General features: G+C 38.2%; 1 protein-coding gene across 3 annotated transcripts in view; it reads right to left on the reverse strand.

Annotated features, from left to right (window-relative positions):
- The window catches only part of CDH19 (cadherin 19), a 151807-nt gene that overhangs the window by 67029 nt on the left and 71755 nt on the right, over positions 1-13023 (reverse strand). For 2 of the 3 annotated variants that reach the window (XM_036230112.1, XM_036230113.1), the window contains exon 4: positions 10839-10937. The gene's annotated coding sequence lies outside the window, so the exon portion shown is untranslated. Of the gene's footprint in view, positions 1-10838; positions 10941-13023 lie in introns of all 3 variants that reach the window. The other variant, XM_036230114.1, reaches the window with a different exon arrangement.

Below are 13023 nucleotides of genomic sequence, written 5' to 3' on the forward strand. Positions count from 1 at the left end.
ATTTCTATAATTGAGATAGAACAAGTCCCATTATTCATTTTTCTTTAGGTGTTTTCCATAGTTATTGTTATTCAAGGATTTGTTCCTTTTCAACTAAGTATTTAATTTACTGGCATATGGTTTCTCATAATATTTCTTCAGTATAAAAGCCTAAGATAAGATGTACTTCGGAAGGCTAAGATAAATTCACAAATTAATGGACATCAAATGCATTCATTAAACTGTAAATTCCATGTAAATAGTAGTTATCTTAGTGACTTGGTATCATATATCTAACTGATTAGAAACTAAGAATTATTCTTTCTAAGACAGGATTCTGAACCTTGCACAATTGACATTTGGGCCTGGATACTTCTCTACTGTGGGGATTGTCCTGGGCCTTGTCACATGCTTAGCAGCATCTCTGGCTGCCACCCCAGATGCTAGGAGTACTTGCAGGCCAAGACTGACATTTCCGATGTGAGGAGCAGTGTAATTGCAAAGTCACACACATTAATTCTGAGCAGGAAGTGTGAGCAAGAATCTTACTACTTAATCTCTAGGGAATTTTTGACCTTTCGATCTCTAGGTGCATTTACGACCCTAGCAAGAATCACACTGACTCCTTGGGACACCTTAACGCAAATATGCCATTACAAACTCTCTTTACTGAGCTTACACCAGATCTATGTTTAAGCCAACAAGGACCTCCTAAGTTCTCATGTTGCAATATATTAAGGTTTCTAATGCATACGCTATTTAGACTCAGACCAGTAGAGAATCTTAACAGTCCTATGGGAATAGCAGGAAACATGTTATTATTAGGCCTGAAAGCCCAAGTGATAAGTAGTCATCACATCTTTCGCTATCAAAGTATAATAGTCTACTACAGTGCAAAAACTTTCTTAGCCAATGTTCTTTGTTCTTTCTCCTTTTTTAATTATCACAATTTAATAGAAGCACGTTTTATGAAGTTATCATCTAAGTGAGGGCTAATTGACACAACTTATAGAAGACTGTGATAAATACACTGATCATGACGGTATGTTCACAGCGTTTCTTTGCATCCTTCCGCTATTACAGCGGCTTAGCGGTGACGGCTCATTTTCAGTGGTGTAAAACGGATGGATTCAATGTGACCTTCCCCTACACCATGTGTTCGGGAAACACGATACGCTCTGGGGAATTAATGACATATCATCACCATTACCATAGAAAACACATCAGTGCTGTAATTTGTACAAACCATAAACTGGGTGTGGGAAGAATACTGAAATTAAATTGACATTGAGTGAAAGTTAAAATCACAGTCCCCCTCACGGATGCCCATGTGCCTTCCTTCATTTTAATAAGGCATAAGAAAAGAATGTTCTGCTTGATACATGTTTGGTATTTATGGACCATCTAAACAAAATAGACAACCGTTGCAGAAAACTCATTGAGGGTGGTCTTACTAACATTTCATAACTTATATTCAATGATGCACATGTAGAACTTTCCATGTTAGAAGAAACCAAACTAATATACTATGTCAACTCACTGGATGCCACTTGTTTGTACATTTTGTCGGGGACAATGTAAATAAGCTGCATGTTTTTTGTTTGTTTATTTTTTAAAATTCTATCAGTACTAGAAGCTTGGAGGATCGGATACTGTAAATGTATTCACAAATAGATATTAGTTATATGTAAAGAGCATATTCAGTTACTATTACTTGATTTTGTATTTCTACTTAATTTTACTTTGAAATGCAATTGAGGGATAATACTGCTGCTAAGATCTCTCCTAAGAAAACACAGGCAATACTTACTTCAGTCTAATGTAACACTGGCTATGACAGAGTAGCGTGTAACATGTTCATGCTCTTCTGGTGACCATGCTAGAAACTAGATAAATACGTCGACTAAAAATTAATGTGATGGGAGGCATCTAGGACTTGAAGGATGAAGACTCTTGGGAGGAGCTCAGCTCACTGAGGTGAGCCCAGCAGTCTGCACACTTCTTTTTCCTCGGAGAATTTTCTAATACTCGGCACAGGGAGAGAGAGTCTGGAAAGTCAGTGAGATGATGATTTCCATGGAAAAACGTAACCAGTGGGACCCTAAGTAATCTCTTACAAACTGTAGCAATAAACTCTGGTGTTCATGGATTCCAAGACAAGGAGGGCTTGAAAAGACAAGACCATGGAGAGGAGAGAGGTTCAGATAATTGATCTTGGCATCTGACATCCTTGCAACATTTCAAATACCTAAGTTGTGTAGAGAGAAAAACTAAGAAGCGGGCAGAAAAGGAAATGAGAATCAATGGAGAAGTGTTGTTAATGTCACGGTACTGAAAAAATAGCATTCGAATCCAGCATCTTCTAGGGAGTAATCATTATTCTAGAGTCTCAGTCGAAACTCTGAAAGGGCTTTTATTTTGGAGTGAATGCACATCAGAGGCATATTTAGAAATACGAAAACTGCACACTAGCCTGAAATAAATTCAAACCCTGAGTAGATTGAGAAGCTTTGTTCGGGTTCTGGACCCAGTTCCAACATGTGTGAGTTGTGGGGCAGGAAGGTGGTATCCAAACACCACCACCAAGAAATGCTTGGGGAGACCATCTAGGTGTCCTATGATCCAACTCAATTCTGAAGCTATCACCCCAGAGAGATGGCAGACCCCACGTTAGGGTAGGTCCCACAAGATTACTCTGCAGTTCAGATGTCAGTCATAAGTCCACATCATCACCTGGGCTTCTGACCTACCAGCTGCAAGCTGGAGGATCCCATGACCTCTTCCCATAGACTTCAAATGCCAGTCTCAACTCCAGGCTGTCACCCATACTTCTGGCCGGTTTCCAAGACACCTTCTTCGGGTCTGATTAATTTTCTAGAGTGGCTCACAGAACCCAGGCAAACGGTGAGCGTTGATTTACCAGTGCATCATAAAAGGGTAGGATTCAGGAACAGCCAGATGGGAGAGACGCAAGGCACCGGGAAAGGGCACGGAGCTTGTGTGCCCTCTCTGAACACACTGCTCTTCCAGACGTCCGTGCAGTCACCAACCCAGAAGCTCCGAGAGCCCCGCGCCTTTGGGGGTTTATGGAGCTTTGTTATATAGGCACAACTGATGAAATCATCGGCCACTGGTGACCGAACTCAATCTCCAGCCCCTCTCCCCTTTCTGGAGGGCAGAGGTGACGGGGTGGGGGAGGGGGGGGCTAAAAGTTCCAATTCCATGACAGGGTTGGCTCCACTGGAAACCAGCCCCCATCCCTTAGGTGTAGTCCAAAAGTCGCCTTATTAACATGACGAAGGACAACTCTATATCTCTCACCACTTAGAAAATCCCAAAGGGATTTAGGTGCTCAGTGCCAGAAAGGAAGCAAAAATTTAATATATACTCCTTATTGTAAATCACAGTGCCACAGTTCCCCCACTCTAGTTCCCCGCCTGTCACATCTACCCCGAAGGAAGATAACTACATCCAAATGCTTTACAAATTTCCATATAAGTCTGGCATTTAATAGAATATTCTGTAAATACATAATAGACATTTTTAAAAAAAGACAATAGAAACGAACCCAGAATTAACCTGTGCATCGATCAGAAACAGACTTAAAAATTGTATTAATAAATTGAGTAAAATATGACAAGCAGAATTTCATCAAAAAGTTGGAATATATATATTAAAAAAGAATCAATTAGTGAGACATTATGTAATGGAAAAATACCATAATTGAAATTGAGAACTTAGATACGCGAAAATGAATTCGTCACCGCGGAAGGAAATGATCAAAGAGTGAGAAAATAAACCAGAGGAAAACAGCTTCAAGCACAGACAGCAAACAGGGTGGGAAAAACACAAAAAGCAGGTGTGGAATATGACGGTCAGGATGAAAAAAATTGGTCGTGAATTTAAATGGACTCTCAGAAAGGGAGGAGAGAAAAACATTATCTTTTGGCGAGGATGCCTGCGTGGCATAAGTAACGAACCCTCACAGAGACGCTTTAAAAAAAAAAATGAAGTGTTTTCTCCATCTGTGTTTTTGTTTTTAAGGAAGGATAATCTGTATTAGTCAGGGTTCTCTGAAGATGCAGAACTTGAACTTTATCTATGTCTATATCTATATAGATAAATTGATATCAATCTATCATCTATTTGTCTACCTATCTATCTATTGATGTTTATTATGTGACTATGGAAGCTGAGAAGTCCCATAATCTGCCTTCTGTAAACTGGAGACTCAGGAAAGCCATTGGTGTAATGACATTCTGACTCCAAGGGCCTGGGAACTAGAGGATACAATGGTATAAATCCCAGTGCACAGGCAGGAAAACAATATCCCAGTTCAAGAGACAGAGAGTAAAAGGGATCAATCTCTACGTCCACCTTTTGTTCTATTTGGCCCCTCGACCAATTGGATCCTGCCTACCATATAGGGAGGACAATCTCCTACACTGAGTCAACAGATTCAAATGCTAATCTCTTCCAGAAACACAACCCGTTGACACACCTAGAAATACTACGTAATCTGGGCACCCCATGGTACAGACAAATTAATGCACAGAATTAACCATCTCTCAAGGGTTCGCTCTTTTGTTTGCATTTTAAGACAACTTCTTTTTTAAGCTTTTGATCTCTTAACTGTGGGCTCACTTAATTTCCTAGCATCAACTCAAATCTCTTCATGTTATTGCTTTTTTTTTTAGTTTGCTGTCTATTTATTATCTATGACTTAAAAAAAGTCTATTGCATAGCTTGAAATGGTAAACTTACATGTTCAGTGTGAGATGCACTGAACTTCAGTTTACATCACAATTACAGGAGAATGTATACAAAAACGCTACTGCATATACCTAAAATATATATATATATATATATATATATATATATATATATATATATATATATTAGGCTCCAGTAACCATGATAAAATAAATGGTGAGTATTTTGTCAAAGAAACTAGAAAACTGCTCTCTGCATCCAATCTTTTTTTCAATAATACTTCTTTAATACCTAAACTTAGCAGGAAACATTTATCTTAGAGCAATTATCTTTCTAGTGTCTCATAAATTAAAAATATTAAAAGATTCTCAATACTTAAGCTCGTTTAATTAGATGAAATTAAAAATCCTATATAAGAGATTTATGTGTCTACTAATCTGCTAAAAAAAATTACATGACAAAAAGTTTAGAAAAATAACACTTTAATATAAGATTAGATAAGTTAATTATGGCGTGTTAATTTTGACATAACTGGGTGGTTTGCAAACTATTTTTGTAAATTTTAATTGTTTTGTTTTCAATGCATCCATCTGTAGGGTTTCAGAACAAGTCTTCCACAATGTGCCACTTCGGCATGTGAGTCATTTTGAGCTGAAGGCAACCGAGACCCTGGAGATGCAGGAGAAGTTTGCACCTCTCCCTTACAGGATTTAAATTAGGGGCCTGGCCCATAGGAAGAGTTATCACCAGAAATTACTTTTTATGACCTATCTGCACAGCAGGACAAACTTTTAATTATTGAACACCTGCTCTTCTTATCATCCTGCAAATGACCTTCCTCCTCTCTGAAGTCCCAGGGCACCTTTCCTAGCTCAGGTTGTCACATACACCTCATTTTCCCTGTCTCTGAACCTCTGATGTATGTGAACTCTCTAGCGCTCTCATGTACGTGGGGTCCCCGCATGTATATATGTGTTAAATTTGGTTATTTTCTCTTGTTAATCTCTCTCCCATCAATTTAATTATTAGACCAGCTGAAAGAATCATGAGGCGAGAGGATAGTTTCTTCCTCTCAATGCATCCAATGGAATGTTCTGTACTGCCATTTAAGTAAAATCATTATTGTGGGTTTAAAAATATGAATTGATCCAGCTGAAGGACCTGCACAAAAAGGAAAATATTTTAAAATTTAAATGTATGTGTAGTTTTCCAAAACTTTATTTTTTAATCTAAATCATTAGGCTCATATATAAATTAAAAATATGCTTTTTGTTCATAATATAAATTCTGCTTTATCCAAACTCATGGAGATAAATTTGAAGAATGTAAGTAAAAGCTTTTCTAAGATACAGGTCATATCCTTTAATTTCTCTCTCTCACTACCATCTGTACTCAGAAACAAATTAATAAGGGAAGGAACCATGGAGAAACATGAAGATTCTTCCAGAAATGTTCAAACATAATCATAACAGATAGAAATACATTCTAGTCCCCTCAGATATCAATAGGCAAGTTATTCTTAAATGAGAAAACATTGATTTCAATTCTGTTACAGGTAACACAATATCCCAAATACATACATACATACATACATACATACATACATAATGTACATACATACATACATACATTTATCATCAGAACTGACCTGGTTTCCCGTAGGACTTTTTCCAGGTTGGATTTTAGGGTACAATTACACAATGCAACAAAAGCCCTGACACCAGTTATCCATCAGGGTCAGTGCCTGAGACAGTTTTCGTGGTGTTTTGTCTTTTTTTTAATATGCTGTATGGAACACATACACACACACACACACACATATACGCACACACACATATACATATAAAATTCATAATTAAAACTTTCTGAAGAGACTCTTGATAACTTTAGAAAAATTAAGAGTGGTACTAAGTTCTAAAGTTGATGATGACAATTTAAAACTGGCAGTCTGCATGTTTTAGATTTGATTTGTGACAATAGCTTTAGAAATCAATTTTTTCCTCTCTCCCTCCTCTTCCCAGCAACCTGACCTTTCACCTTGATAGTCATCAACTTCCGAGGCAGCAGAAGACAGGAGCCCGACCTGACTAGTGGTCACATGTGGGGACTTCTGGCAGGCTACAGATAACATCTTAGCCCAAATTACTTTTCAGCTCCTGAGCCTCTGGCTACTTTCTCATGAGACAGGACACAGGGACTCTGGACAGACCCCAGGGCTGTCCTCAAGACCAGAGGAAATGGTGCATGGCCCTCACCTCACCTCCGACCAGTCAGCGTCCAGCACGACCCCGAACCCCTAACCCACGGGGTCTTGTGGTTCTGCCCTGCAGAATCTGTAACTTAACTTACACGCCATTGGGGAGTTGGCTTTTTTTGGACATGAGCAAACCCTCACTCCAGGTTGGCCAGTCTCATAATAAACTACTTTATTTCTTCACTGCAAACTTCTGTTCATGCATTTCTTTCAGCCAGTGCGCTCAGACAGACAGACTCAAATACTGGAGTTTGATAATTAATTCAAAGTGAAACCTCCAGCCTCCACTGAGTTCGCACTACAGAAGGAAGATACTCCAGAGTCCTCTTCACAGCCCAGGAAGACCCTGGAGGTCCGCCCTGCCCAATCTACAACCCCAATTCCCACCAAGCGTCCTCGCGCTTGACTCATCACTCGGCCACTCCTTCCTCTTCGCTACTCCTCGAATGAGCCAAGCATCTTTCTGCCTCAGCGTTTGTGGTTTTAAACCTTTGGGATGTTTTTTTTTTTTTTCCCTCTGGATATTCACACAGTTTAATCTCTCAGCTGTCCCAAGTCTTTCCTCAAAGACGAGCTGTCTGATTATCACGGTTGCTATAGGAGCAGGAGACACATAAAACAAAATGTTATGAAGCTGTCCCCTCCATATAAAGTGTTTGATAATGGAATTGTAAATTGGTACCATTTTGTGGAGTAATTCGTCAATTTCTGTCACACACACAAAGTAATTTTTGCTATAAGCAAACACGTGTTCACAATTTTCCTTGCAGCATTGTTTGTGTTAGAAGAAAAACCTGGAAACAAACTTAGTATCCACAAATTAAACCATGGATGGAATACAAAATATTGGACTATTTGGCAGGACTGTGGATATAACAATTTTTTTTTTGCAATGTACAGAATGAGGAATTATCTGCTGCCCCACATAATATATTGAATATCCCAACAGGATACATATGTTTGCAATTTTTGAGTCTTGAACCTTGCTCCTTTTTGCATATAAACACAAGTACATTTTTGCATAATTTCAAACACACTGAGAATACGTGTACTCCAGAAATCCCAATCCTGTGGGAAACTGAGGGAAGATGGTAAGTTATTCTATGTAGAACCTTTTTTTTTTGACATTTTTCCAACAATGTTAATGATGACGATGCTGCACATTTTGTTATTGCAAAAATAACGGTTATTTCTGTCTGAATTTGGAGCCAGTATTCACACTGAGGTTAAGTTCTAGTACGGGATGATTATATGTCTCTTAATGTGGTCATATCTTGAAATTCATATTATTTTATTATAATTAATTTGCATTTCTCCTTATAGTAATTACTATCGGGACACTTTGTTGGCTAATTTAAGTGGGTTTTTTATTACATGTTTTGATAGACTACTATATCAATATATTTTGTTTCAGGATACAAAACGGTATTGGAAAACTTTCGTTTAAATGGTTGAACATCACAGAGAGGAGAACTATTTCTCTTATACGTTGTTGCTCAAATGTCAATGTTTAGCTGTTGGACAAAGAACATCAGCATCATCCGGGATCTTGCGAGAAATACATAATTAAAGGCACACCCCAGATCTGCCCACTCAGAGTCTGTACTTTCATATCTGTAGTTCATTCACAGTCACATTGGTATTTGAGAAGCACTATTTTAATCCATTTGCCTCCTTTTCCACTGCTAATAGTTTAGTCCTTTATATTTTATTAAGTGTTCTGCAAGAGTTTAAGTACTTCCTACTCATGCCCCTCTTCAATCCACTCTTCAAGAAGTAGGAAAAAAATTCTCTTTTTAAAAGAAAAACAACCTAATTTGTCTGATCTCTTCAATGGAGGCCTAGTCCTCGTAGGAAAACTCTCACCCCCGTAACTGTGCACAACCCTTCCTCTTACAAAGAGGCTCTGTGTGGTCCAGTGCCAGCACGCCTCAGCCAGCTCTTCAGGGACAAACCTGAACTGCTGTGAAAAATGACGCTGAGGTTTTTCTGTTCACCCGTGTTCCACGCTGTGTCTTATTTCACAGTCTTTGCAAGAATTATTCCCCTCATTTCAAAAGCTCCTTTCCATCCAAATTTCCTTAATTTTGCTAGGTCTTATCTTCCTTCAAATATGAACTCGAATACATTATCTTCAAGAAAAAACTTTCTTTAAACATTATTATTTGTTATTTGACATTTTTATTTTAAAAGTGGATATGCTTCTAAATTTTGCTGAGAAACCGCATACACTAATGGATACTCTCTAGATCACGCATGATGATAAAACTGTCACCACCACCTCTGCAGCCAGTCATTTGGGAAGACAAACCACCTTAGCAGCGATTGGCCCAGAGGTCAGAATTTCATCAGTGACTGACGGCTGGCATAATATTTGCCCCTGCTTCCAACCAGAGAAAGCCAAACATGTTTTCCCAACCAATCAAAGGGAACGTTCTGCTTCTACTTAGTCCACCTACAGCCCCACCGTCTTCCGATCAGAGCACACCTAGAGCCTTCCCTTTGTTCTATAGTAAAGCGTATCCACAACCCTGCCTGCTTTTGAGTCTCTGCCAAAGGCGAGTAATGGTGGTTGACTTCTTTGCTGTGGCAAGTGCTGACTGAAGAGCTTTTATTTTCTCATTTGGATTAATTTTTGTTTATTTCCACATTATGAACTTAATAATTTAAATATGATTTCTTTATCCTGAATGAAATTCATACGATGTGGTAAAAATAACAATAAACGGGTTACAGGGAGATTCTATTATTCTCTGTGTTTTTCTCTTAAAACTAAGAACTCTTAGTCAAAACTTAGATGACCTGTCCTTAAGTACCAGATAAATTTTGGTGTACATGACCAGAGCACAGATACACTAACATACTCTTATATTAAGAGCATTTAAGAATTATAAAAAGTATCTTTTGCTTTCAACCTTTCAGCATTTTTAAAGTCTGTCCAACTTTTAAAATATTTTGCTTTGTTTATATGGCTGGTTTGCTTAATACTAATAGACACAAGACTATTTCTAACCTGGGGGCAGTCATTTCCAGAAAATTAATTTCAAAATAGCATGCTATTGCACTATATTTGTGTGCAAGTCATATTCATAGAAAACTGTATCCCAGTACATTTGACAGAGTGAAATAATGCAATTATGGAATGCAATAGAAGCAGTAGAAAGAAAAAGATATGGTTTTAGATGGGATTTGAAATGGCAGCTTCAGTAATGCAGAAAGATAGAGAAAGCCTGTTCCAGATGTTAGCGCTGCTGCAGAGAAGATGGGGGGTGATAATTCTGCGTGAAGGAACATGGAAAGATAAATGAATTCCGTGTATTTTGGACACATCAATTTTGATTTTGCGATTTCAAGCTATGAGCTTAAAGTTGTGGAGAAAAAGCACCTTGATATATCTGAAAATATAGCTTGATTTGGAATTAGAGTCAACTTTTATTGAAAACCTACTAAGTGCTAGATAGAAAACTCGAGCTTTAGGTGCTGGAGGCCCCCGTCTAAAGTTATGGGGGGAAAAGCTCTGGATGAATGCAAGCTCACGGTGCCGGGGTGCACAGCGCCAGATACAGCTGCGTTGATCTAAAGGTGAATTTTATTTCCAGATTTGGGAAAAGAACATATTTCTAATTATAAGCATAATATATATTGACTATAAACATTTACCTTAAACAGAAAAATATGGGATTCCCCCCGTATTTGCAGGGCGCACATTCCAAGAGCCCCAGTGGACACCTGCAAAATGTAAATTATACGAACATACCTATGCTAAAGTTTAATTTATAAATTAGGCACAGTGAGAGATAAACAATAACTAATAATAATATGACAACATGCTGTAATAAGTCGTGTGAATGGGGTCTCTCTCTCTACAAGTATCTTGTTGTACTGTACTCACCCGTCTCGTGGTGACGTGAGATGGCACAGTGCCTGCAAGATGACAGGAGGTGAGGTGACTGTCGTGGGCGTTGTGACATCGTGTTAGGCTACTGTCGACCTGCTGGGAAGAGGTCAGAAGGAGGGTGAAAACTAGCACGAATTCCTGTTTCCTTGTGCACAGTCTCACAGAGAGAAGATGTCTTCTTAGCATAGGGTTTCTTTACTTTCCTCACTGAGAACTTCCACCTTTTCACTTAGAGGAAGCACGTGAGGGCTTCCCCTTGGCATATCCCCACTGCCAGCATCGCTAACCTTGCGCTTTGGGGTCATTATTCAGTAAAATCAGGGTGACTGCAACACAAGTACCGTGATACTGAGACACTTCACCTGACGGCCCACGGCTCCACTGGGACCACGGGCGGGGGCCATGCACACAGTGGACGAGGGAGCGAATCACACCGTGGCGGGGCAGGCAGCGCGAGACCCATCATGCCACCAAGAACGGTGCGCAATTTAGAAAGTATGTATTGCTTATTTCTGGACTTTTCCATTTAATATTTTCAGACTGGTTGACTGAGGGTAATTGTAGTTGCGGAAGGCAAGATTTCAGATAAGGGGGGATTACAATATGACGGATACAGTGCTAACAGCCCACAGTCCCAGCACACATACTTTTAATATTTTTATAAAGACTCCCAGATTTTGCCTAAACATTTACATACCTAATATACATATGACATTCTCCTTTTCAAGTAACCTTAATAATTTCCCATCATTTCAGCTTAAATCGAATTTCACACCTTTCATAGGGGATCCTGACTGTCCCAGTATTTTCTCTAATTCCTCTGAATCACCATGGAAATTAATCCCTTTAGCTCTTACAGGAGGACTTATATAGTGATAACTAATCTTTGTAAAACAATCTCTTTAATTAGCACAGGATACCTAGAAGTCTGGCCTTATATTTTATATTTGTTTACTTTTATTTAATGCAAGCATTCAGCATAATTTCTTGTATAGAAATATACTATTCCAGATCTCTTTTGCTTCTGTCTGAAAGCCAACTAGGATAAGGTCAAGTAATCTGTCCATAAAGGAAGGACAGAGGTAAAGGTAGCTTTATTTTGGAAATGGAAGTTAGAATTCTATTTTGACTCTGTTTCTGGGGACCTAGGCCCCATTTTCTTTTGTTCATGTCAATTGTTATGCACATAGGTGTTTGAGAGAGTGAGCAAATCCTGCCACAAACAACCTTCATGTTAATCTTACGATGTCATTGTAAGAAAGTTAAAATGAATTCTTTTCAGGGAACTCAAGCCAGAAAATCCAGAAAAAAGAAAGCAACTCTTATATACCCACTCCTGAATGGACTTCGGTGATGACGGCCGGGGAGGTATTATTAGCCTACCCCATACCGTGTGTCTTATTTTGTACTCATAGGTATAGGTCTATGATTTGCATCTTCCAACAAAACCATGCATTTGTTTTAGAGTCAAAATGTTGCCAAAATGCAATACTGAATTATTTCTTGAAAACAAATAAATACCTTATCCAAGTTTTCCATACAATTATTATTAGAAAAATGTTAATAGATTATCATAACTCTTCATATGAAAATAACACATTAGCACTAAGCCTTCTGAGACAGAAGGGAAAGCTTTACTCCATGCTAGTAACTTCCTCCATCCTTTGCTGCCGTGAAAGAAATTTCCGGACATATGTTAGTTTAAGAGAAAGTCCTCAAATCATAAAAACACTTCTGAGAAAAAAGTTAAAGACAGAAGTAAAACATTCAAGGGCAATGAGAAACAAGGCTTTAAAAAGAAGTATTACTTAAAAAAAAATTTTTAATGTTAAGTGTAAGTCACCTGGGGAAAAATTTTCCTACTATAAATAAAAATATTTTCATTATCCACTGATTATATGTAAGTTTTCCTTATGACATTTAAAATTGTAAATTAGTTGATAATAAATTGCATTATCTCAATCTCACCTACAAATAAAATGTCCCTTTCTATAAAACTACTATTGCTATAGGAATGAAACAAATAATTTTCAAAAGTTTTCTTAAGTTTTGTCATCAGTTATATAATTGGCACTAACAAATTCTGTGAGAAGGGTGGCATGGTTATTAATATTCTCATTTCTCATATGAGGAATCCTTCACCAGAAATTTCAAGTAACGTGTTCGAGAGCATATGCTT

Source organism: Rousettus aegyptiacus, unplaced genomic scaffold, assembly GCF_014176215.1.
Source record: "Rousettus aegyptiacus isolate mRouAeg1 unplaced genomic scaffold, mRouAeg1.p scaffold_m13_p_12, whole genome shotgun sequence".
In the NCBI taxonomy this organism is placed as follows: Eukaryota; Metazoa; Chordata; class Mammalia; order Chiroptera; family Pteropodidae; genus Rousettus; species Rousettus aegyptiacus.